Raw genomic sequence first — 25,190 nt, forward strand, 5'->3', positions numbered from 1 at the left:
GCACTGCCCCGGAGCAGGGGGCACACAGGGTTTGCACACCCGGGCACACTCACCTCCACACCCACACCGAGGCTCATTCCCACAGAGCTCCTGCCCTCTGCTCTTCCTGGGAAAATGTGCTTTACAGGGAGCTACTTCCACAGGCAGTGGCCAGCCAGAACCTTGGAAAAAGCCCCTAAGGAGCCCTGTTTCCCATTCTGGAGGGGCTCCCTGGAATGTCCCTGGAGGGCCCTTGGGCTCCTCTCCCCATCCTGCTGCTCCCGGAGCCCCTCGGCCCAGCCCGGGCACTGCGGCAGCTGAACTGAGCCCGGAGCTGCCCCGGGAGGGACTGGGACCACAGACATTCCCAAAAGGAAAGGAAAGTCACTCTCCACTTGTTACAACCTTCTGCCAGAACCAAAACCCCCAGGGAGGGTGGACTTGGAAAAAGCAAGTTGAGCTTTTTCCACAGAAACTCTTCAGAAAGGAACAGCAAACGTGGGCATTGTCAAAACTGGCATTTAAGCCACTTAAAATTCCTGGTGTGGAACCACTACCAGATTTTTAAATTACCTTTCTTTGTTAATTAAAATAAATAAAGGCTAAAACAAACCATGTAGACTTACTTACATTTAGTCTTTGCAAAGCAATGCTAAATAGTGCTTTAGTCCCAGTTCAGGACAACAGGGTCTGAGCTCTGGAACCTTCCTGCCAGGCCACTCTGCTGCCACTGCATGGAAAAGTAGCGAAAACATCCCGTTAAAGGAGGGGATTCCTGCTTGTTTAACACACAAAGTGCTTCAGCAACCTCAAAGAATCACCTTTTTTTACAGCTGAATTTATTAATGCCTTATATGACTGCACAGCAGAGCAGCTGGGCACACACAGAGCAGTCCCTGTGCAGTCTGTTTTTAGGGAAACCTCTGGGATCCAATCCTGTTCTGTCACATGGTGACATCAGTGAGCTCCTCTGCTGTGCTCTAATCAATCATCTTTGCCTTCCTTCCACAGTGATTGTATCCCAAATAACTGCAGTTGTGTGGCAGAATTCATTAATTAATTAATCAAGTGATGTGAAAAGTACCTTAAAGCAATAGTGTGTGTCAGGAAAACACAGTCTCTGTTCCTCTGCTCTGGCTTCACGTATAAAGTGTTCCAAGGAACGCTGTATTAAACTGTAAACTAAAACATTACTGCATGAATTTATATTTTCAATGGTCAAGGTGCCATTAAAGGAAAATCTCTGTCTCAAATAAATTTGGATACAAGTTTTCCATGTCCAGTTCTTAAATCCAAATAGCAAGTTGATCTGGAAAGACTCTTGGGACTTGCTTTACAATTCCCTTGCAAGCAGAAAATGGCCCCAAACATTGTGTCAAAACCCAAAGAAACCAAGACCCCTCAGACTTACTGGGAGCTGGAGCTGCCCCACCTGGTTCCAGTGCCGGGAGAGGAGGAGCAGGGAGGAGCCGAGGGAGGAGCCGAGGGACACGACTGGCACCACCTGGAGCCACCCCACCACCTCCCAACAAACACAAAGGGTTAGAGCTGCCTCAGACACCAGATACCCAGGGCACGTTCTGTCTAGAAGCTTTATTGAGACTCGGGGTTCTGGGGGTGGGTTTTTTGCGGTTTTGTTGGTTTTTTACATCTCACAATGCATTCCACAGACTTAGTTCAGTACAGCTCAAACTGCAAGTGTATAAATGTTCACTTCTCATTTCTTGCATAACAGGACAGGGCTTAAAAGTTTCCAAACAACATTTGCAGCATTAGATACTCGGTCCACAGATTATCAGAGTCTGAGAGCTGGAGAATTATTTGCTCAAGATCAACTACTGTACATTTGTGCAACAAAGTGGACATTCAATCCCACATTTACCTACAGGTCTCCAGAGTTTTTTCCCTTAGAAATGAGGCAAACTCAGAGAACCTCAAAAATACTACAAGGCTTACCTGAAACACGTCTAAAAAAATGCATCAAAGAAGGTTTTGAGGGCTCAACTGCATGTTTCCAAGTGCCTCACAAGGAGCATTCCTATGTCCCAGCTGTCTCAGCCTTATGGGCCTGTGATACAGATCTAAAACCCAAATTTAAATACATTTATATATTTATAAATTAAATTTTAAACTTCCTCATGTTGCAGCTTTAGGGGGATATCTGCCCCTCACAATAAGGCAGAGCAGGCTACTCCATTCAATCATCTGTAGCCCTGATTGCCAGGGCTTCAGATCCTGTCAGTCCAGGCAAAAGCAGAGGATGGATTGGACTTGCCTCTCACTGTCCAAAGAATTTAACACACAGATTTGTCATCTGACTGAGGGGTTGAGCATTATCTTCACCTGGATGCTACACCCCCCCTCACACACATATTTATGTTTATAGAGATTTCCTGAGCTCTGCTTCTTTAGACTCTCATGCAAAAAAAAGAAAAAAAAAGGTGTTTTTTTGTATAAAAGCTACAGATAAAGTGAAAGACTTGTATGGTACCAGCAAAGTGGTTTAGGTAGTCATGACAACCATGTCAGTGCTTATAAAACTTCCCTTCTTCTTAATCTCTTTTGCAGTTCAGATAACACACATGTGAGCTGTAAAAATGAGGATGTGAGCTCCAGTCATGGAATGAGAAGCAGAATGTCCATAACACCAAAGGCAGGGGGAGCTGAGACACTGGCAGTTCTCCGGGGTCAGGAATAACAAGTTTTGTCCAGTTCCCAGAGGGGCTCCCCAGTGTGTCCAGGCTTGAGAGAGACCAACAGCCTTGTCCCAGATTCCCCCAGGGAAGGAGGGAGAGGGTTAACCCTGATTTTAAGGGAAGAGGATCAGACATAAACACACATATTATAAAGGCAGTCAAATTCCCATGTGTTTATTATTTCCTTCATCATCTGATGCCACGAGGGCTTTGCTGCTCCAGTCCCACCACAAGGGACTCCTCTCTTGCAGGATTTGTGGGTCTCCAAGAATCAACATCCATCCACATTTTTCTTTCAATCTCCTCTGCTCATTGCTTTGTCACTTGGTTTCCAATGTGGAAATTTAAAACCCCTCTCAGCTTTATCATTCAGAGGTGGAAACCCAAGCACAGCAGAAATAAATACCCCTCTGCACCCAGGGAGGAGTGAAGGATTTGCTTCCAGCAAAAAGGGAGCAACTGCTGTCAGCGAGACAAACCAGCTCCAATCAAGTGATAAACTCATGAAAATTGCAAAGCTTTAAAGACCCAAACTTGCCAAGAGTCATGTGGAGCTTCAAAGGAAAAACAAGCCTGGCATCTGGAATAGCTGCATTTACTTCCACGTACCATTATTACTGTTAAGTAGAAGTTACTGATAAAAAAATAACTCAGACTTGTCTTTTATAATGAAATAACTCTGGTCAGCAGGTGCATTTTTTCTCCTTTCTCTCAGCTGTGAAGAAAAATTGTGCCATGTGTAAGAATGCCCATATTTTATATGATACTGAACTTACAAGGTCTCCATCAGCAGTGCTGGGGAAAGAGCTCCATCTTCTGGGAGACAGTCCTGCTGTGGCCAGGGAGGGACAGTCCCCTCGTGTCCCTTCTCCAGGAACACCCAGCAGATCCCAGGGGCCTCTCAGAGACATTTCCCAGTGCAGGACAGTTCTTCTCAGAAATCCATCCCTGCTTTGCAGGTGACAGGGTTGTTAAAGCAAAGAAAAGGGGCTGAGTAAATCAAGATTTTCCAGCTGATCCACTGCAATAAAAGCATCTCAAAACCACCAGTGGGCACAGCAAAAACACCTGAGTTACCCAAATCCATGGTCAAACCAGTATAAAATACAAATATCCCTGGGATAGTCTTTGCCACAAGCAAGTTCCAGAGTTCACATGATGGGAATCAGGGATAAAATACAAAAATATTTACCAAGGTTAACACAGAACAGGAAATACCTGAGACATCTTCTCCAACAGGTAAAGACTGGAAGTTACCTACAGTTCTACAAAGTGGGAACAAATGTCCCATGGTTTGGGATATCAGATTTAACAGTGTCTAAGTGGCAGTTTGGGATGGAGGCTTTGCTTTTCTTTTGAACTCCAAAGCATCCACGTGGTGAGTTTTCCCGTTCCCATCAATCCCAAGTGCATCTGTCCCTGCCCTGGTGATGCCAAGGAAGCCCCTTGGATAGGAATTAGTGACTTACAGTTGTGTCATTCCATCAGATTCTGCTTCAGCCATGGAAAGCTGACAAAGTCCAATAAGCAAAGAGCTGAATCACCTTCCTGTGAACATTAATGCCAATAGCTGAGAACTTTCTGTTAATTACGTACAAACCCATGACTTTATTCTTAGACATTCAGTCCTTTTTGTGCAGATTTGACAGCACTGCCATAACCACCTCCTTCTTTAGGTTCCTGGGACTTGCTCATTAACTACAGAAAGATCTGGAGTTATCTTCAAGGGGAACTGATCCTATTAAATGTCTCCACCTTCTTTTCGTTCTTCCAGAAATAATGAGCCTGAAACGAATCCAATGCAGAGCAAGTCCCCTGGTTGGTCCCAGGGAGCTGTGCACCGTGTTCCTGCACTGACCTGGAGGGAGGGAACTCCTACCAGGCAGCAGATGAGGACAAACAATCCTTAGAGGAAGGCATCTGACACCAGCTTTCCCACCTGAGGACCACAGGTGTTATCTTCTTGTATTTTGGTTATGGGAAGTTCCAGATGACTATGGGAGCTTCTCCCTCTGTCCAGAGCTGGAGGACAAGGAGGCAAAAAGCCTGGAATACCTGCCAGGCCCCTTGGAAATCACAGTCCGGGGTTAAGCTCTCTCTGCAAAGGCAGGGAGAGGTCAGGCTTGTCTGGCTTACCATCCAAAAATAACTTTTTGCCAAGTTTTAATCAATGAATATCAAAAGACTTGCTGACCCAGACTATAAAACACAGTTTCAGCTCCTCATCTGCAGTGCAGTCAGTTCTCTGGGACACGGATCTACAGGGAAACCCCCACTCCAGCTCCAACAGAATGTCCATAACTAGCAGACCCCTCTAACAGGGATTTCATCAGCACTCCATGGCAACACTGAGGTGGTTTTGCTGTTCCTACAAGTCACAGATTCACAGGAGGAGGCAACAGCTGGCTTTGCCTGTTTATTATCCAGGAGGGCAAAGATAAGGAAACAAAAAGAAGAGAATTCCCAGCACTTTTAGGGCAGCTGCTTTACTGGCCGAGACTCTGCTGCAGGATTTTCCTGCACCTTTTCCCAACACAACTTCTTGGACAAATCATCCCCTGGATGCTGCATTTAATCCAGTATCATTTAATGAACGCTTGGGATGGTGTTGCACAAAGAGTGATCAGACACAGAGCTTTTAAAGTGACAACTCTCCCCATTCCCAGGGATTTAAGGGAGAATTCTCTTCCTCTCTCCATGGCCAAACATTTCAATGACCTTTTCCTCCCTGCTGGTTCCCATGTTGTCCTTTGCTGGGGGTGTCCTGGTCGAGCACAGCGTTACCTGCAGCCACACTTCCAACAGTGTGTGCCAGGCCTCTCCCCCTTTCCAGAGGGAATTCCCACCTGGAGCTGTTCTCTGCCAAGGGAGCTGCTCAGGGGCCTCTCAGAAAGCTTTGCTGCCTGTTTGCTCCGTGGTGTAAATGACGTGGAGCACACAAAGCACTCAGAGCCCCAGGCTGGATGCCAGCAGGGAATAAGTGCCTGGCACATCAGGAGGCAATACCTGAGGAGAGCTGAGCCAACGCCCTGCCGAGAAGATCCAGCCATGTTTTCTTCCCCTCAGCTCCTGCATCCATCCATTACTCCACAGATGTTCGAGTCAGGTGGTCAACAATGAAGAATAAAAATTCCAATATTTCCCTTACAGTTGCAAGTGCTGCAAGGCCCGAGCAGCTGATTGCAAAACAAGGAATTAATGCTAAGGCAGAGAGGCAGCTCCACGATGCTGCTGTGTCAGACACCCACCAAGCGCCGTGGGAAGCACGAGGTGTCCTGGAATTCCTCGGCACAAACCCCACGTGGGCAGGAGGGAGGCAGCTCCCCCTGGCTCTGAGGTGCCCCTGACATATGGTGCATTTTGCCTCGTCTGGGAGTAATTTTATTGCCTTTTTTTGCAGAGCTGTTCTTTTTTCAGCGAGACTTCAGAGGAGTGATAATTAATTTTAAAATAACCACGGGCTCCTTTTCAACTTTTCCACACTACCAGGAGAGGCCCCCACTGGAGCACATCCACAGCCAACTCTAATTAGGCACCAGCTCGCTTTCCCAAACTCCAAACAGGCCTTTCCTCAGAGGATGGAAAATTTAATCAACTCCAAGGTCCCACGTAGGTCAGAATTTCTTTTAGATGCTGCCTCTGCATTTCACATCCCACAGGGACAGGATAAAGGTGCTCACACTTCCTTTTTATAGGGACAACAGAAGTGCTGAAAGGGGAAACTGAGGCATGGAGAGGGGACTTGACCTTCCCAAAATGTAGAGCCTGAACACACAAAATACAGATTATGAATCTTCTGGCCCAATGTTTGCTTCCTCTGAATCCCCAAGGATCTGAAGAGAGAATTACATGGTTTTCCACTTTTCTCAGGAAACAGTTGACTTCAAACCTCTGGGACACATATCCCATCAGGAAGCCTGACCAAAACCTGAAGTGCCTGAAATACAAGGCTTTGGAATAGAATTCCAAATGACTCAATGCTCTGGGTCATGCCCTGACCACTAAAAATCCTGGAAAATTCACACCTATGACACCTTCAAAACCACAACTATTATTGACAACTTTGCAAAATCCAGATCACAGAATAGGCAGGAATGCCACACAGTGGTTAATTCATTCTTTTTAAAAGACTCTTGGAAAATCAGCTCCCTCAGTCACTGCCCTCTAGTGCCAAGCATCCTTTTTAGACCTTCTACTGCTGGACAAGGGTTTCCCAGTGGGAATTAAATCCAGAGGTGAAAGTGCACTGCAGTTTGCAGCCCCACATCAGGTGTTCACGTGGGAGAGAGACATGGAGCAGGGTCTGCCTCTGGAAGGGAAACCACGTGGAAAAGGCACCGCAGCAGGTCCAGGGAAATCTCAGCAGGGAAGAACAGTGCAGTATGATCCCATCCCCTCACTTAACATTCCTACCTGCTCGTTGGACCAAACTGGAATTCCAGGCAGGGATGTTTTACAGCAGTAATTTCAAATATGGGTTGTTTCACTCCCATCTCGATTCTGTGGGAAGTGAACAGATTAAAGGTTATTTTCACCCCCTACCTTCATTCTGGTGTGTGTGAAGCAACTGCAGGGCCAAGGGCTGAGCCCCATCGCTCCTGTTTAACATTTTAGGGGAGATCAGACTGTTCAAAGGTAACACAGTTTGAGGGTCACTGCCCTCCCCCTGAAACCTTTATCTGTACACACGTTTCTCCAAGGCAGAACAAATAAAATCTCTGTGTCAAACAGCTCAGTGTCAAAAGCCCAGTGAGTCATATCCTATAAACTACAGAGATTCCCAGGAGCTTTGGGGGACTGGAGCAGGAGCAGCATGCAAACAATAAAGCAGAAAAAACGCCCAGGGAAATGCTAATTACAAGGGATCTTTTCTGGGCTAGAACGCAGTTTTACTTCCATATATGTGTCAATGGTCTACATGAGCATCACAGACAAATCCACCTCAACAAACCCACAGGATGAAACGCAGTTTGTGTTATAAAAAAAGAAAAAAGAAGAAAAAAAAGAATATTGTCCCAATCTGGTGTTCTGTGTTGGTGCCACTTACCTTCTAAGAATAAATGGTGCTACGAAAAGCATTTAAAAAAGCTACAACTGGCAATTTAACAGCTAAAACCTGGCATTTTAAAAGCTAAATTGGCAGGATATGAAGTTTCTCCAGGCAGCCTGAAAGGGCCTTGTCTTGTGAGACTTTTGTTTGATTAACAAAAAGTTTCGGTAGAAGAACCACAGATTTTGTATGGAAGAAAAGAGAGAAATGGACAGATGTGGATCCCACTGGAAATGGGAAGTTATCACTTGTTCCAGCTTTTCACAACTCCATGAAAACAACCCCCAGGAACTCAGGTGACTTCTGCAACTGCAAACTCAAAGTCAAATGCTAATTCATCTCTAAATAAAGCTGATTAAATACTATTAGGTCGATTTGCAAACCAGCTTCCAAGGTGCATAATGAGCAAGGTGGCTGTGCCACATGTGTATTTTTAGCTGTCCTGTGTGTCACCTTTCCCACACCACGGCACACAATGCTGACCCTCACCTCAAAGCTCCTCTGCTTTTATCCTGCACTCCTGGGCACTGCAGAGGTGAAGGAACATGGATCCACTGGACAGCTGAGGCTGGACAGGACCTCAGTAGCAACCTGGTCCTGTCTCCTCCCCAAAAATCCCCCCCAGCCTTTACAGGCAAGGCCTGTGTTTGGGACAGAGGCAACCACCTAGAAAAACCCTCTACAAAAAACAAGGTGCAGCAGTTCTCGTTCTGCAAACTCTGAATGTAAATCCAGGCTGATTTTACTGACTTCAGTGAAATCCTTGTAAAATGTTACAGACACAGGTGAAAAGCCTGAGGATGGATGGGACACCAAAGTGCTGCAATGTTGGATGGAAGAAAAGTCCAGCAACAGATTGGGTTTGTGTTTTTTTTTAAAAATCCTGGTACAGAAAAGTACTTCAAAGAATAAACTCTATAAACACTTCAAGCAAGTGATTAAGTCTCATGAAAACCAGTGCAACTAAGGATATAAGACACGTGTTTTATAGCACAAGAGTAAATTTTTTCCTAGAATTGGTTTTAATCCCTGTTATTTTTTTTCCTATTACAGTTTTCCAGCTGTTGTCATTTTGGCCCCATCCCTTCCAGGGCTTGCCTTACACATTCTCAGGAACATTTCTTTATACCAGCACATGGACATTCATTGTTCTATAAATTTTCTTAGGTTTAAAAATTGCATTTTTTTGATTCTAAGGAAAGGCAGAAGTCCCTCAAAACCTCCCATATATGCTCCCAAAAGTGAGGGGGAAGATGAAAAAAAAAAACAAACTTAGGAAATAAAGTGATGTTTGGTTAGGGATGGGAAGAGCTGAATCCTCCTCTCATGAGCTGAGCCTAAAGCTCTGCCCACAGTGACATTACACAGATGGCCAAGTCGCCAATTACAGTCCAATTAATCTTCACTTATCCCAGTAGGAATTAAATGATTCCAGGTGTGCTTTACACAGGATTTCAGGAGCTCAGTGCTGATCTCACAACAGAAAAACTCCTAAATGCAGGTTATTCACTCAGTGTGGGAGACAGAGACACCCAAAACTCCTGAGGAGGCTGCAGGGGGTGAACATACACCCTTTGCCTGCAGACATCTGTAACTGAGGGATGGAGCCTTTACGTTTTTACTGGGAATTATAATTCCCCACAGACATGGGAGTTTGATTTCCCCAAGAGCTCTCTGTCCTCTCAGCCCAGTTGTGCAATCTCCTCTAACTGCAAGCAGTTTGTGCTCATGGAACTTTCCTCCAGTTCTTCGCAGTCTTGACAGTAAAGTTTGTGACTAATAATTAAAGGCTAATGTTTGTCCTCTTCCCAAACTACTGAATTACAGCCACCCTCTGTTTCCATTCCTTTGAAGTTCATTTAAAAAAAAAAAAAAGACTTAAAATCAGCAAGGTTCCCTATGTTCCATGTGCTTTGGGATAAACAAGAGATAAGAAAAGTGCATTTATCTAACTTTAAAAAAACATACATACTTGCCAAGCAGTTGTGACTGCTACAGCTGTTCTAAGCCCAAATGCTACAGAGAGTCTCCAAGAATCAAACTAATTATTTCCTCCAGTTTAAGTGCATTTAAGGTGTGGCAGTTCCAAGGAATTAAGTCAAAGTAGGTCAGCTGAGCTATTGAGAAAGACACCAAACCACAGAGCTGCATGGAATGGCAGAACGATCCTGTTCTCCTGCCACCCGAACACTCCGTGCCCCTCTGCATCCCCAGGTACTTACAAACCCCTCACATCTGTGAAAGGGTCACAGCCAGTACTGTTTGAGAGCTTGGATTGTGGGTTATCCCACAGAATTCCAACACTTCACCTGGCAGTGACTTGTTCTCCTGACACCCCCCCCGGTTTCCACGTCCTCCAGTTTATCCCAAACCATCTGCTGGTCACACGCTCCAACTAAACCAAATTTACTGTCCCAGTTCTCTCTGGAATCCACAACTCTGCCCTTTTGTAGCTGCTGTGCTCAGCTCTGAAGCATTTCCTTGGGGTGCAAACCCCCAGCCTGAATTCAGAGCCCTTGCTCTGGTGTAGGGAAATGCCACAGCAGAGGCAGAGCAAAGAAGAAAGGTGTTGTTTTAAAATAGGGTCCAAATTCTGCTTTCACATCTGCTGCCACCTCTGTGCCACGAAGAGGATGTTCACCCAAACCACTGCACTGACCTGCAAACCTTTACTGGTTGGATTTAACAGAGCAGCTCTTTAAAATCATCCATGAGGGTCTCAATACTTAATGTTTTTGAAAGGAACCCCCTTCATGCAGCGTGAACTGAAAGCACCCAAAACATCAGCAACAGCTCCTTGGCCAGGTCCGTGGGTTTCTCCTGGAATTCGTTCCCTTGCACTCAATCCTGATGTCCTCATTTCCATGCTGTGGGCAAACTGAACCTCAGGCCCTTCCAGGAATATTTACATCTTGCATCCTGTTACATTCACTTCAAGTGATTCCCAACAGCACTTTGCAAAATGACACTTTATGGCATCATCTAAAACCACTCTGAAAACAAATGAGAGCCCCAGAGTTTCCCAGCAAGGGTCTCTCTCAAGGCCATCCCTCACCAACATTCACCTCTTAAACCTGCACTCGAGCTCTGGCTCAGCTCAGGGAGAGTTTTAGGAAATAAAACAAGAATCCAAACAAACCCAAACTGCTGAACATTCCTTAAGCAAGAACATCTCATTGTTTCCTGAAGTGTCCTTGATATATTTTCCCCCAAAGTCTCCTTTATCACTCGTTGCTGCTTCATTTCCTGCTCTTGCTGCCCTGAAAGGTCTTTTCTTGGTGTAATTCAACAGTAAAAGACTAAAACCAAGCAGGTAAATCAAAGGCACGTGACATTCATTATAGTAATCTTTTCCTCATATCCTCCCATGTAACAAAAACCTTGGCAAAGTCTGGGAAAAACAAAAATCCACTCTGCAGTTAATTTCCTTTTTTTTTTTTTTTTTTTTTAATACTTGTGATATGTCTCAGTTAGAAAAAAACCCTTTAAATGCCAAAGTATCCTGATGGAGAATTTGGATTTTGGGCTTGAGACGAGCATGTGGGGATGGCAGAATGGTGTCAGAGTGTGATGCCAGGCTGGGATGAACCGGATACAGCAACTTAGAGATGCAGACTGTCAAATTTCCAAAGGCTTCTTTGATCAAAGAGTTTTTCCAGCACAGCTTTTAATCCCTTCAAACCTGAATAAAGGTGAGAGCTGGTACCTCAGAAAGCAGCTTGTTACATCCTGGCACCCAGCCTGTCCTTTGGTGTTTTCAAGAGGCAGGATAATGTATCCTAAAAAGGGTTTAATTTCTGAAAAACAGATTAAAAAGAGCCCTTTCCCCTGCTATTTTTCAGACTCAGAAGGCCTGGCATCAAATCTGGTGTAGCACAGAATTACTCCTGCTCTGAATGACCTTTGCCAGGGCTGTAAATTTGCTGCTTTTTCAGGAATTAAGCAGTTTCTAGGGCACATGGAAAAATCAGACAGGTCTTCAATGCCAAATTCATGGCAACCACCTCCTTCCTGCTGCCCAGTCTTTGTGACATCCCATGTAATGTCATCTGGGTTAAACCCATTCATCTGGAATTTCTCATGCATGTCTCTGCTTTGACTGAAGACATTTAAATCAGATTTGATATTTAGGCAAATTAATTGTTAAACAGCACTTGAAACATGTCGAGTTTTACAATTTTAATGCTGCTAAAAAAGCTCATTGCAGCAGCAGCTGGTGTCAGCCTCTCTAAATGTACTTTACAGGAGAGAGATGGATTTATATAATTGACTTTAAGCACCTTTGGACAGTTGGATCAGTTGCTAAGAAAACCCGTAGTGGACTCCAGCAATGCTTATTAACTAATGTTAATCATATTAACTAATTGTGAGGGGGTGGAATGGGGGGGTCAACATCCACTCCCAGGCAGAGCTTAGGTGCTCCACTTCTTGCAACTCCCCAAATTAAAGTTCCCACAAATACAAAGTGGAAATAATTGTGTGAACACAGAGCAGGATTTTTAGTAGGTTGTTTAGAAATGGAAATATGTGGCTGAACAGCATGGCTTAGGGGCCCTATTAAATGGAGTTTCCAGATCTCTCTCCTGCAGTGGTACAGTTTGGAACTTGGTCCCTCTGCAAGGGTATAATTAAATATTCCTTCTCCTTTGTGTTATCTGACCAGTTGGAAAAGAGTTATTTCTTTCCTAAAGCACAGAGCTGCCCCCTCTGCAGATCCTGCCTGTAAAGAGCTTTGAGAACACCCAGCCACAACTGCTTTAATTATTATTTTATATTATTACATTATGTTACTCCCCAGGCCCCACTGTAAGATGCACCAACCTTCTCATTCATCAAGTGATGCTGCACGAGCACAAACCTGACAGCAGAGCTGACTGGTTTGGTGGATCTCAAGAGGGAAAGGCCATGAGGAATTCAGAGGGATGTCTGGAAAAGCAAGGGAATTTTGGCCCTGGAGACAGAGCTGTGAGCAAGGTCACACCCGTGGAAGTGGCTCTGGGTGCCAGTGCCAGCAGGAAGGTGCTGCTGTTAATGGAAAGGGTGGTTGGGTCTGTACAAACTCCATGGCCTCAACTGATTGTCAGGAGCATTTGCCTGGGTATCTGTGCAACAGGAAAAGAATCCAAAGAAACCTCTCCTGTCTCCAGAAATGAGTCTGTCTGAGCATCCAGCCTGGACTGTATCCAATTCAACAGCCAAAGATTTGGGAAGTTCAGGCAGTGCTGACTTGTGTAGTTCTGTGTTCAAGGAAAAAGGGAGAAAAAATGGTCTGGGGGTGAAAATTTCAGGTGAAGTTCAGGCAGTTTATTTAATCTTAAACTACTCAAACTCGAAGATCCATAAAATCCCCTCCTAAAACTTATTCTAATATTTGCATTGCTGTGTGGGGAGTAATTACCAGAGCACATTTATCTGAGGTTAACTGGTCATCTAGACCATGCCCTGCTGCATGTTAATTATCCTGCCTGCCTGGAATATGGTAAAAAATTAAATAATGAGAAAGGATTCACTTCTCCCTGTTAATGCAACATGTCCTGCTCTATTCCAGGATATCAGGGGTCCCATTTATGTGCCTGAGCAGGATGGAAGTGGCTGCACAATGAAGTGGCTGCATTAATGAAGTTGAATCAGGCTTTAAGCCTTAGTTAGCACAAGGATATTAATCCATCATTATAGCAAAGTGTTTTACATAGACCTCATAGACCTCCTGAAAACAGACTTTTCACGTGTCAGGAAACTTCTTTGGCCATAAAAAAATGAGTCAAAACCAACGTGGCTCAAAAATTGTTCAGAAATAACTATTTTCCAATGCTCCTATTTTTGGTATTTCTTGTTGAAAAAGCTGCAGCTCAGGCTTAATACAGAACAGGTTAATAAACAGTCATTGATGCAATGAGGATTTCCCCATCCAGAGAAAGAACTTCTCACCCAGAAAGTCCCATTGCCATTACCACACTGAATTTTCATTGAGAACCTGGTCTAAAGTCATGCAAAATTATATAACAACTTATGAAAATGACAGGGCTTAAATTATCCTGAGCTTTGTGATCCAAGGGCAGGTCATTTGTAACCAGATAAATATTGACTCGGCGGCACCAGCACCTAAAAGAACCTTCTTTCTTCAAGTGACTTTTAAATGCCTAAATTTTCACAATGGAAATTTTTTTTCATTCATTTTTTGTCCCTTTTCTCTTTAAATTGAGCCCCACTTTCCATTTAAAAGCACCTGTGGCAGAAAATGTCACAAAAAATAACATATTACAGCCACAGCCTCAGCCACTCTAAGTAAGAAGAGCCTCCAGAAGTCAAAAGTTATGTCTATTTATACCAACCCAGAAGGAAATTTTATTTTCTCCTCCGTGTTATTAAATCAGATAACCCAAAAGGATTTTGCTGGAGTGCAAAGCTCTTATTGTGCCTTTTGCACTCTGTTGGCTGCACAGGACATGTGGAAATGAAATTGGAAGCTATCTCCTGTAGTATCTAAACCCTGCAGCAACCAAGTTTACTGTTGTTTTGTTTAAAGCCAATTTACACCAACACATCCTCAACTGCTGAATAAGGTGCTAATTACAAAGTTCAGCTCCCCCTGTTAAATTCACCCATTTTTCTCAGCAGAATTATCTTCCAATATTGATTTTGTTTGGTCAACCCACAAAAAGAATCATGGGCTCAGCAAATATATCATAACCTGTATATTGTTTAAGTAACCCCAAGTTTATGAGTGATGAGGGAAACCAGAATTGGGTGAAACTCAGCAGGACAAGGCACAAACTCAGGCTCAGGCAGCAGCAAAGTGTTCTGGTGTAACTGTGTCAAATGAACTCACTGAACACCCACCCAGGTGATCTCAGACTAAGTTCCCACACAGTGGCAAAAAGGAGAAATTAAAGCTATGGGAATTATTTTCAACTTGCAAGCTGCTGGACAAGGGCCTAATTACCTCCTTTGAGAGGCTGAGCAAAGGCTACCAGAGCTGTAACAGAGTCAGAAAGGCAAACTGGTTTGAAAAGGATTACCAGGGTAATTGGGGAACAGAAGGAAGCCGGGAACTGAGAGACTCTGGCTTGATTAGCCAAAATAAAAAAGAACGGAATTGCCACTCTAAGTGTGACCGAGGGAAGAGGAGGGAAAACAGCCCCACAAGCTCGAGTGGGAGAGCTACAAAACTTCCCAGGATTGAATGTCCTACAGAAGTCAGACTGGGAAAAATTCAACCCACCAAACCCAGCCTCCTGCTGGTAAAAATGGGATGGGTGCCCCTCCTGCAGCAGCAGGAAAGGGGCTGTGCTGATCCAGCCCCTTGGACTCGGATCAGAAGGACAGGCAGCTCCCGGGAAGCAGCAGGGACACACACCCAGAGCAGGGAGGAGCAGCAGACACAGTTCTGCACTAGCAAAATGCCTTCAGTGCCATCAATCCCCATCTCCAGTTTTCCCCATGACCAGGCCTGTATTTGCAGAGCATTCCAATCTCCCACTCTCAGTATTTCAGGATGACAGAGGCTGAGCTTGCAGCAGGAAACTACTGCACGGTTGATCAGTGCCCTGAGAAATGATTCCTGAGTCACACCTTCCCACCTGCTCCTTGAAAACCCACCCTGCACACGGGCCATCGGTTCCCAGGGATTCACTGGGAACAGGCTCTGTTTGGGCAGGATGAATAGAACAATAAGAAGTCACAAAATCCCAGGATATGCTGAGTTGGAAGGGACTCACAAGGACCATCCAGGCCCATCCCAGCAGTCACACCCTGTCCCTGAGAGGATCAGCCAAACAATCCCTGAGCTCTGGCAGCCTTGGAGTTGTAATTTTTAAGGACACTTGAAAAGCACCAGTAGAGGAGGCCCAACACCATTTTATCCAGGCATTTGCAGGCACTCTGTGCCCACCTTAGTGGTTACCACCTTCACCATCCCCTTGCCTGTCTTTTTAAGGGTTGTGAGCGTTATTTTCCATAAAACTGTTCCCAAGGTCACTCCAAGCACTGCCCAGGTGAAGTGACTGGTTTGGCTGTCCTTGGCTTGGCCCTCAGGTGGCAGCCCATGAGAATGAAACACAGATCTTCGTTCTTGCTTTCTGAAGGAGCAGAATGGATTTTTCCCAGGAACAACCCTCTTTAATCAATTTTCCCCTGCTATGAACAAGTTTTCAGGCCCTATTAAACCAGCAAATGCAGCTTTGGGCACACCAGCCTTTCTTCTGGCTGAGCAGGCAACAGCAAACTTCAAGGAAAATGCAGGTTAGACACAGTTACTATCAACTAATGATGTCAACAAATTATACAACTGCCCCTGGAAAAATAAGGGAACAACAACAAACCCAGTTACAAATGACAATAGCAATCACAGGCTCCTTCCTGCTGTAATTCCTCTCCTCTCCAGGGATATGAGCAAAGTAAACCAAAAAGCACCTTTTCTTCCTCCTTTTCTGCCAGAAGACCTTCATCTCATTCCCAGCTAATTGAAAGGATGGGACCCATTGGCACTAAAATTACCATTATTAATTACCATAATAATTACTTGTAATTATCCTGACTCCAGTGACCACATTTTTCAGTCCTTTGTAATGTAAATGTCTCACAATCCCATAGGATTGTGGGAAACTCAACCAAACTAGCAGTGTTGTGAATTACCTAGGAACAATTCCTACAGCAAAATCAGTCCTTGAGGGAAACATCTAATTATTAATTACATTTATCAGGCACTGGGAATGCTCTGCAGTCACTCCCCACTCCCTGATGTGCCGGGTTCTGCCAAGTGCCAAGGCATTCCATGCTCTGCTGTAAATCCATATGGATGTGTAATATCCACACTCACCCCAGCCTGGTTCATCCTGGAGGGAATTCCCCCCATTTCCTGAGCGGTTGGGAAGGTGCAGCACTCCCTGGCAGCTCATGGTCGACATTTCCTTTGATCTCACCCAAGTCCAGGGATGTCTTTCATTCCCAACATCCAGCTGAGCCCGTTTGTTTGACCAGCTCAATGTCCAGGGCCTACAGGGACACCAGGATGAAGACAATGACAACCTTGCAGAACTCTCAGGTTATTTAAGAACTATTTTTTGAGTAAAAAAAAAAAAGAAATCTTAAACTCATTAACAGGGTCTAGATTATTTTTTTCTTTTTTTTGTAAAAAAATTTCATTTTAAACATCCTGCAAAGGATTCAGTGGCAAACACCAAACTCAGTTTCCTCAGACTGGCGCAAAAAAACCCAACACCATGAAGATTTACTCAGCAGACTACACATGAAGCTTCATTTCTTTGCAGTTGTTTCAGGGTACATGATGTAACTGCCACAGATTAAGACACAACCCAGAGCATCTCCCTGAAGGATTTATTTCCAGCATTATCAGGCCAGGAAGTTAAACAGAAAGAACCAAGTTAAAGAGCTCTTTGACCCGGGGTCAGGCAAACCCCATTAATTTTCACTGTCCCATTTACAGGGAGCAACTGCAATGAGCCAGAACATCTTGTTGTATTTTGGAAGAACACGTGGCTGGAAAGGAACAGAGTCTAAACTGAACTAAGGAGGGATGCAAACAAGGTGGGAATTGGGAACCCCCCCTGGATCATCTGAGAAGCCTCAAGCATTTCTGATGTGTTTATAAAAAAGTCTCTGCAGTTTTAGATCCATTATTTTCACTGACGTTCCTTAATGCAGCACCTTATTTTCTGCTCCCCTGTCGATAATTACATGTTGTCTGGTTAATGCTTATTAAAATAAGAATTTATTTCATAAATACTCAGTTATTTTGGCTACAAAACCAGAGGAAGGAAACAGAGTATGGGATGAAGGGGGGGGACACCAAGCCAGCAATTCTGCTGTCAGCTTATTTCTCTTTGCCAGCTTTTATCAACACAAGAATTCTCTACCTGAGCTCCAGGTTAAGATTATTTTGAAGAGTAATGAAGATACTAATAAAAAATTAGATTCAGAGCTTAGTTTATGAGCAGATTAGAAACACTGCCTCCTCCTGGGAATCATAAATTACCTAAATCCCCAATTTTTTCACTGGACTTTGCCTGTATGGTGCCAAGCTCCCTGTAGGAGCACGTGAGGGGCTCCTGAGCAATTAGGACTTTAAAAATTGGCTTAGATCCAAGGGCCTGAATGAAACCAGAGAGGAAAAAATGTAAACAGGGAAATGGTTCGAGATCTTTTAGATACATCTTTACAGAATTCAGGGAGAATTACCTGAGGGCTGGATTGGGAGAAGGGTGTTGAGCTGGTGCATTCTGGTTACTTCTCCTATGTTCGTCCATCCAATCCCATGGATGATATTCCTGACTGGAACTGCTTGGCTGAGCCAGGCAGGCAGGGTTTGGCTGCAGTCCTGGCTGTGGATTAGCTCAGGTGCAAGGAGAGGGGAATGATATAAAGGTTAAGGCAAGGATTCAACAGAGCTGCTTAAAAAGCAGAGCAAAATGGGAGAGAATGGAGCTAAGGATGCAACTTGAGAGAAGAAACACTGAGAAAATGTAGTCTTTTCCCTACAAAGACAATACCAGGGAAGTGGATCCATTATTTCAGCCCAATTACTCTGAAATACCTGTTGGAGCTGGGATCTGACATTAAACAGAGCTCAGGCTGTGCTGGTCAGGTGTGAACCTTCAAAGACAGAACCAGCCCCACGTTCTACCCGTGCTTGGGATGCCCGAGGAATATCTGAACATCTGCAGGGAAGTTTGTTTCCATGGATACTTCCACCTCTAACCCCGCTGTGTTCCAGTTAAAGTCCCTCTCGGGTTTGGCAGAGACTCAACATTTTGATGAAACTGAATTATTTTGCAAAAAATACAAATGAGGAAAAAAATTCACTCCATGGGGCAAAGGGGAAAGAAGGAGGAGAAAGATGCTTTTAACTGGACTAAAATTTCATACCCAGGAAATTTTTAAGTAAGGAACCTGGCAAGACAATACCTGATCAACGTGGAAAATGTTTAACTGTAAAGGAAACAAAGGGTGTAGACCTCAAGAGGAAAGAACAGATCCAGCAATGTTTGTTGTTATGTTGGCTGGTGCAATTTAATATCTTTATTAATGAACTGGAGGAAAAAATCCAACTGGATATTGATGAAACATGGAGATGATCCCAAACTATAAAGCATGGAAAAAAAAATATCAGAAAGGGGATAATTTTGCTCAGACAAAGATGTTCATTAATTAGAACTGAGACTATAAATAAAAATCAGAGTTTTGATCATCTTTCTGTACGTAGGAGATTCCCAAGTGATTTCAGTAATTAGATCTAAACTTTCAGGCAATATTTATTGCTAAAATCGAGATGTAAAGGAAACAAGGATTAGACACAAAGTGTGTTTTATAATATAAGCAATGAAATGAAGAAAAGAGGTTTTTCTGTGGTCAAGGCGGGCACAGAACTTGCAGAAATGGCTGTTAGACAAAAGAAATAAATAACTTTTACTGGCAGTAATTAGACAATGAAATAGCTGATGGAAATTCAGCAAAAAGATAGAAAAGCCAACCTTCAACAAAAGATTCTTCCATAAAGGAGGCGACTGTGTTTAGTCTTCTATTCAGGGGGCATTCCAAGCCTCCTATCAACCATTTAGAATTTTAATTTCACTGCCTGTCTAGTTCAAAGATGCCATTTTAGATTTTTTTCTTCCTTTTTATTCTCATGCAATTGACCTTTTTACCATTAAGTGGAACAAACCTGCCAGAATCAGCTACAAGAGAAATCGGCTCTTCAGCCACTGTAAAAAAGGCAGAAACCATCTACAGTTAATTTAGCACCAAAGTTACTCACATCTCACCTCATTTGGGTTTAAAAAAGAGAAACAATCACCTGCCTTCGTTAAAAACCACTGGATTAGCTCTCCAAATGTTGACTATGCAAAACTGCGTCATTTTTCAAAGTTGTCAAAATAGAAAATTGCTTTATGAGAGAGTCTGAACTGCAGCAAGACCTTCAAATCCTCATCCTGGCAGGTCCTCACTAAGGGGAAGCTTAAACACGTGGAAATACAGACAGGATGTGGCTCTGTGGCAGCTCTGCAGGTTCAAACTTAACTGGTCTCTCGTGGAAAGCCAAGAAGAGCAAATTTGCAATTTTACCTCATAAAGTATAATACAAAGTGCAGCTTTTATGATGGCCATGACTCAAAGGAAGCCAAGGCTTTTTATTTTTTTTAAATAATGCATAAAACTAAGCAACCAACCCCAAGAAATCTGCTTGGGGTATAGATCAAATCCAGGCCATCTGTGCTGCCAGTGGAAGTTCTGGGTGTTTGAAAACAAGGGAAGTTTAACAGAAGCCATTTTGTGACTTTAACTATTGCTTCAAGGCTTTGATTAAAACACATCAGCCTTAAATTCCTGCTGTATTAAAATACCCCACGGGGGGGAAAAATACAAGTATCAATACATTTCAAATCCCTGTTTGCTACTTTACCTGCTCACTTGCAGCCACACACGCTGGGGTCACGTCTGTGCCATTGGAACCTGAGCCACTGAATTTCCAGGTCACTTCTGAAAACCAACCCCAAACCAACAAACCACTATAAATTACAGGAAGAAAATACCAAATTCTTTTACCCAACGAATCTGAGTTTTCAAATATACAATTATATACAATCTGAGCTGCACCATTAGGCTTTTAGAAATTGCTCTGTTCGTTTGAACAAATCCCTTGGGCTCCTTTTGCTTTGTTATTTTTCCATCTTTATTGCCTGAAATGTATTTATTTTGTTTCATTAGGTTGTGCTTTTCGTTGCCATTTCTGAGACAAGCAAACATATGGATTCTGTGCTTTTCCAGGGAATTTAGTCAGAGGGAAGCCATCAGCTGGGAGCACAGTGAACAAAATTGCCAGTGGGATGATGGATATCTCCTGACAAGCTAAAAAGCAGATGGCTTTTGTTTCTATTCCAACCCAGACAGCAGAGAAAACTCAAACTGCAATATTTTAAACCACTAAGGTTATTCTAAATAAATGTGATTTCTATTTGGATGATCAGCCCAGAAAAATCAGGCACTTTTTAAAACTGGGTTCATCTACCTTTGAAAATAAAAATACTGCAGCATTTTAATTGAAAGGAATCAAAAGTATGTGTTACCCACTCCCCACTTTCTTCTTTTATCTTTTTTAAACAACAATCTAATAAGGAATCCTTAACTAAGAGGTGACCTCTTACCTCTAAAATCCCATCTGTAAATAGGATTATGGGCTCAAACATTTTCTTCACAGTTTCCTTCTTTGAAGAAACCTCTAAAGTTTTCAAATAATAGGATAACCTTAAAGGGCTTTGAACAACAAATGACAACTTGCCATGAAAAATAGGGGGAGAAATTACTGAAGTGCCTATTTTGTATAAAAGGTCAGCGCTTCTGATGTTTGCAGAGCAAAAAACACTGTTTTAGCCAAACAAATCCCGAAATTACTGAGGATTTCAAGGCCAAGGAATGTCTGCTCTGTCCAGTCAGAGCAGCAGGGAGCTGTACTGTCCACATTCCATCTTTCTTGCAGCAGCTCCTGAATTAGTGTAGTGGGCCGCGAAAAGCTCTTGAAGAGGTATCGGCGTCGGATATGGAAGGAATGTGGTGGAGCTGCCCATATATCCAACACTAACCAGCTCCACAAAAGCCTCTGGAGCAGACCAAGATTAGAACTTTTATATCCTCAAAGAACCAGAGCAGTTCATGCTGGTTTCTAAATAAAATGGCAAAGAGCTCATTCCTGCTGCCATAGGAACTCCCTCTCCCTACAACACCCAGCTCGGGTGCCACTTTGGGACAACCCCACTGAGGTCTCTCCTCTTCTATATTTATGTTTCCACACATGACTCTGCACATTATGGGATCTCAGGGCTGTCCCTACTCTCTAGAGACAGAAGAAAAGTGGTGAGGAAAGATAAATGTGCCAATTTTTACGCTGTTTTATGACCCAAACTCCTTTCTTTGTGTCCTGCAGCACAATATTATCGACCTGATCTCTGCCCACGGAGCAGGTTTGGATCAGATTGTCTGTTCTCTTATCAGTCTTTGCTCTAATTTGTCTGGTTATTTGGAGCCCTTGTACTCACCATTGAACACATTCAAACTCAACTTGGCATAAATGGATTATTTATCAATTTATGATAACTGCTGGCAGCCAGGCAAATATCACTTGCTTATAAAATGCCTCCAAAACCCTGAGGAAAAAGTGGTTGGAGGGTGTTTCTGCATCCCTCTGGAAAATAAGGGCTTTATTCCTACAGAGTTACAATTAGGGAAAGCTGGAAGTGCTTTGCACAGTTAGACCAAGCCCTGCAACTGCCTTAATTCCCACATGACCAGGCAATAACCCAGAGCTCACCACCCTGTGCCAAGGGCAAACGTCCTGATTTCCTTGCCAGCCTCAGCACCAAAGCAGGACAGGATTTTTTTTCCTTCACACTCACAGAAAACTGGCTTTGCAAGCTGCAAATTTAAACTTGTACAACATTTTGAACCCACCTATGATGTCATGCAAAGCAACCAGACTTCCAGTGCACATGTTCTTTGGGGGATGCTTTCTAAAAAGAAGCTGATGTTTTTACTCCTAAACTCATCCATTCCCAGTTAATCAGAAGCATCTGAATCCCTTCAAATGTGTAAATATCATTTAAGTTATTATTGCCCCGTGTCCCTGTGCTCTGCAGGAGTTCTGTGTTTAACCAGGTGAGCACTGACAACACTGGAAATTCGGGGTTTGACACAATGTGAACAAAGAAACTGGGGATTTAATATGACTGATTCATCTCTTATTGCCACTTGATGTATGAGGACTTTTCATACCAGAAACCCGCGTGCTTTAATTACAATTGCACTGTGCACTGTAATAACTCCCAGTTAAACCCTTCAGCTGCACAAATGAGTGGTTATCACACCTTTTCCACACTGAAATGAGAGGTAATTGCAGTTACATCACCCTGAGCACAAAAGGGCTTTTTTTTTTTTTTTGAGTAATTAATCGGCCATGCTGCCTAAATTACCCATTTCAGGGACAGATGAAGACTAAGGAGTGTGTCAAAAATCTCTGCCAGGGGGAGTCAGACAAATATGAACCCACATAGCACTATAGAAATGCTAAGTACTAAACACTTTCCTGTGAATGGGGCTGATGCAGAACACACCAGACTGGCCTTTCGAATAATTTCACATATTTTTGATAATTTCTCAAATAGGAAATGAAATAAATAACAAGACCACTTCCTATATACTTCATACAACCTACATTATGGTTCTTTGGTGTTTCTTAAGGAAGTTCCACACAAGTGAGATAAATAACTTTCACATATTTGTTTCCCCCAATCAAGTTTCAATAAAGGAAATTCATTAGTTTCATTTAATCAATAAATGAAATTAAACTGACTGCTTATGATCAGTGAATGTCCCTCAGAAGGTCACCTGCAGTAAATGGTAAGAACCATTCAATATGTGGTTAATTTTAATACCCCTCAGAAGGCCAATTATGAAAAGAACAAGACCAGTCAAGGACAGCAGTAATTGAGATATCCACGGGTAAATAATGGAGCCATTTTTATCCCACATTCCCAAGGCTTGCCCTAACTGGAAAGGTATTACAGGCTCACAAGTCAGAATTTATGATCAGACTTGATCTATGACATGTTGAGATAAATTCCACCCTGTAGTTCTGATTATTCCATATTTCCAGACTAGAGACAGAACTCAAATACCCTTTGAAGCTGTAAAATTCCTGCTCCTGGTGTTTTACTCCCAGGTTTACTGCTCATTCTGTTGAGACTGCAAGTCAGAGATTCCACATCACTCTGATTTTCAAACATGTTTCAGCTTTTGGTGAAAGTCACCCTTAATTTAAGTGCCGTGTCAGAACTGGCTTCTCTTTGGGAAAATTCAGCAAACCCACCATTATTTTTGTTGAATTACCTTCAGAAAAAGTAGAATATGACCCTTTGAGAGAAGCTTGTGATGGCAGCATCAAGATGATCTTACCTCCCTTCTTCATAAGTGTGGAAAAATCGATGAGCTTGACTAAATTAATTTACTTCCACCTCAGCTCTTGTCAATACAAACAAATTATTCTACCTGGAGCTCTGTGCAGGGAGGTACAGATAAAGTCAATAACTCAGCAGGAAATGCTGCCTCAAAACTGAAGCTTTTAGGTGTCTAAATCCCTGTCCCAAACTCTGGATGTTTGGTGTGTAATGCACAGGTCACTTCTGGGTTGGTTTTCTAGAGCTGTGAACACCAAACCCCCCTCCTCTCCTGCCATCCCAGTGCACACAGGGACACCCAGGCCAATTGTAGCTGTCCAGAACCCAGGACTGCTTCCCTCCTGGAAAGTACCTTTGCCACTGGGATATGAAGTTATATTCCTGTATTCTTAGTGCAGCAATCCCATTGCTCCTCTTCACAGCAAGAGGTGATTTATGGGGCCTGTAAATACCACTTCTGGACATACAAAAAGACAGAGGAACTCCAACTCTCCCACTTTCTCAAATGCATCCTTTAAGTCCCTGTATAAAAGCAGCCAGTGCTGTTCTCTGCTTTAAGAGAGTTTGATCCAATTGCTCAGGACCAGAAAGAGAACTGAGCAGTAAAGAAGCAATACAATAAATAGCTCTGGATTTTAATCCTCCAACACACCTAAGTCAAGCTGTAGGTAAGTATTTCTCCCTGGGAGGGAGGTAAGATTTCACATACCCTCTTTCTGGTGCATTCTCTTTTAGATGAGAGATTTAAATTTCTTTCAAAAGAAATTTAAGAATTGTTGAAATGAAAGAACTGTTGGTATTTATATCACCCTGAATGCTTAAGACACCCCTCATGCCTTTGGATTTTGACATTAATCAGTCTCACAACAGAGTCTCTCAATTTAACGTCTCTCAAATGCAAAGATCTCGCTGCCACCAAAACCAACTCTGCCAAGGGAGAAACCTTCAGTGGTCAGAAGGCATTGTGACTGAGACACTTCTGGCTGAGGCAGTGGCACTGCTGACCCAGGAAGAAGTGGACTGCAGACCTTCCAGGACCTTGTGTGGTTCTGGGACAGCCCTGGGGCTGGAGTTGTGCTCTCAGCAGCTCATGGGACACAAACAGAACTCAGCCTTGGGGCCCACGGGCTGCTCTGAGCAGCTTTTGGGGAAAATAAGCATCAAAGGGGCAGGGGGAAATTCTGAAGTTTATCTTGTCCTTCAGGAAACTGCAGACCAAGAGAAATCAATGAAACAAAGATCACTCACAGCTCCACAGGCTCAAACCTACTGTTTGCTGAGGGAATATTCCCAAGTTTCCAGGATACCACAAACGACAAGAGTTCCTCTCCCTCCCAATGGCTCAGGGGGCAGATAAATCTCCATCCCAAAGGAACCAGAGCTCAATTCTGTGGAGTCATGATTTTGTCCGAGGTGTTTAAGCTCAGTCATGTCTGGAAGCGCCTCCCTGAGCCCTTCCCTCCATCACTGATGTCTCAGGCCCTCAGCTCATGTCCTGCAAAC

At 43.5% G+C, this 25,190-nt stretch overlaps 2 long non-coding RNA genes across 2 annotated transcripts in view; both read right to left on the reverse strand.

Moving 5' to 3' along the window:
• Nucleotides 1–596: 596 nt before the first annotated feature.
• On the reverse strand, nt 597–3,637 carry LOC113952177. Its single transcript, XR_003529427.1, has 3 exons — nt 3,452–3,637; nt 1,936–2,060; nt 597–709 (listed from the first exon to the last, which is right to left on the reverse strand). It is a non-coding gene; the product is annotated as an uncharacterized LOC113952177 (long non-coding RNA).
• Nucleotides 3,638–4,106: 469 nt separating this feature from the next.
• LOC113952176 overlaps nt 4,107–25,190 on the reverse strand; it is a 36,595-nt gene continuing 15,511 nt past the window's right edge. Inside the window, exons 4-8 of the long non-coding RNA XR_003529426.1 lie at nt 20,144–20,220; nt 17,923–19,698; nt 16,544–16,719; nt 7,089–7,175; nt 4,107–4,223 (exon numbers count right to left, since the gene is read on the reverse strand). This is a non-coding gene — a long non-coding RNA (uncharacterized LOC113952176). The remainder of the gene's footprint in view (nt 4,224–7,088; nt 7,176–16,543; nt 16,720–17,922; nt 19,699–20,143; nt 20,221–25,190) is intronic.

Source organism: Corapipo altera, unplaced genomic scaffold (assembly GCF_003945725.1).
Source record: "Corapipo altera isolate COAL_440 unplaced genomic scaffold, ASM394572v1 70, whole genome shotgun sequence".
Lineage (NCBI taxonomy): Eukaryota > Metazoa > Chordata > Aves > Passeriformes > Pipridae > Corapipo > Corapipo altera.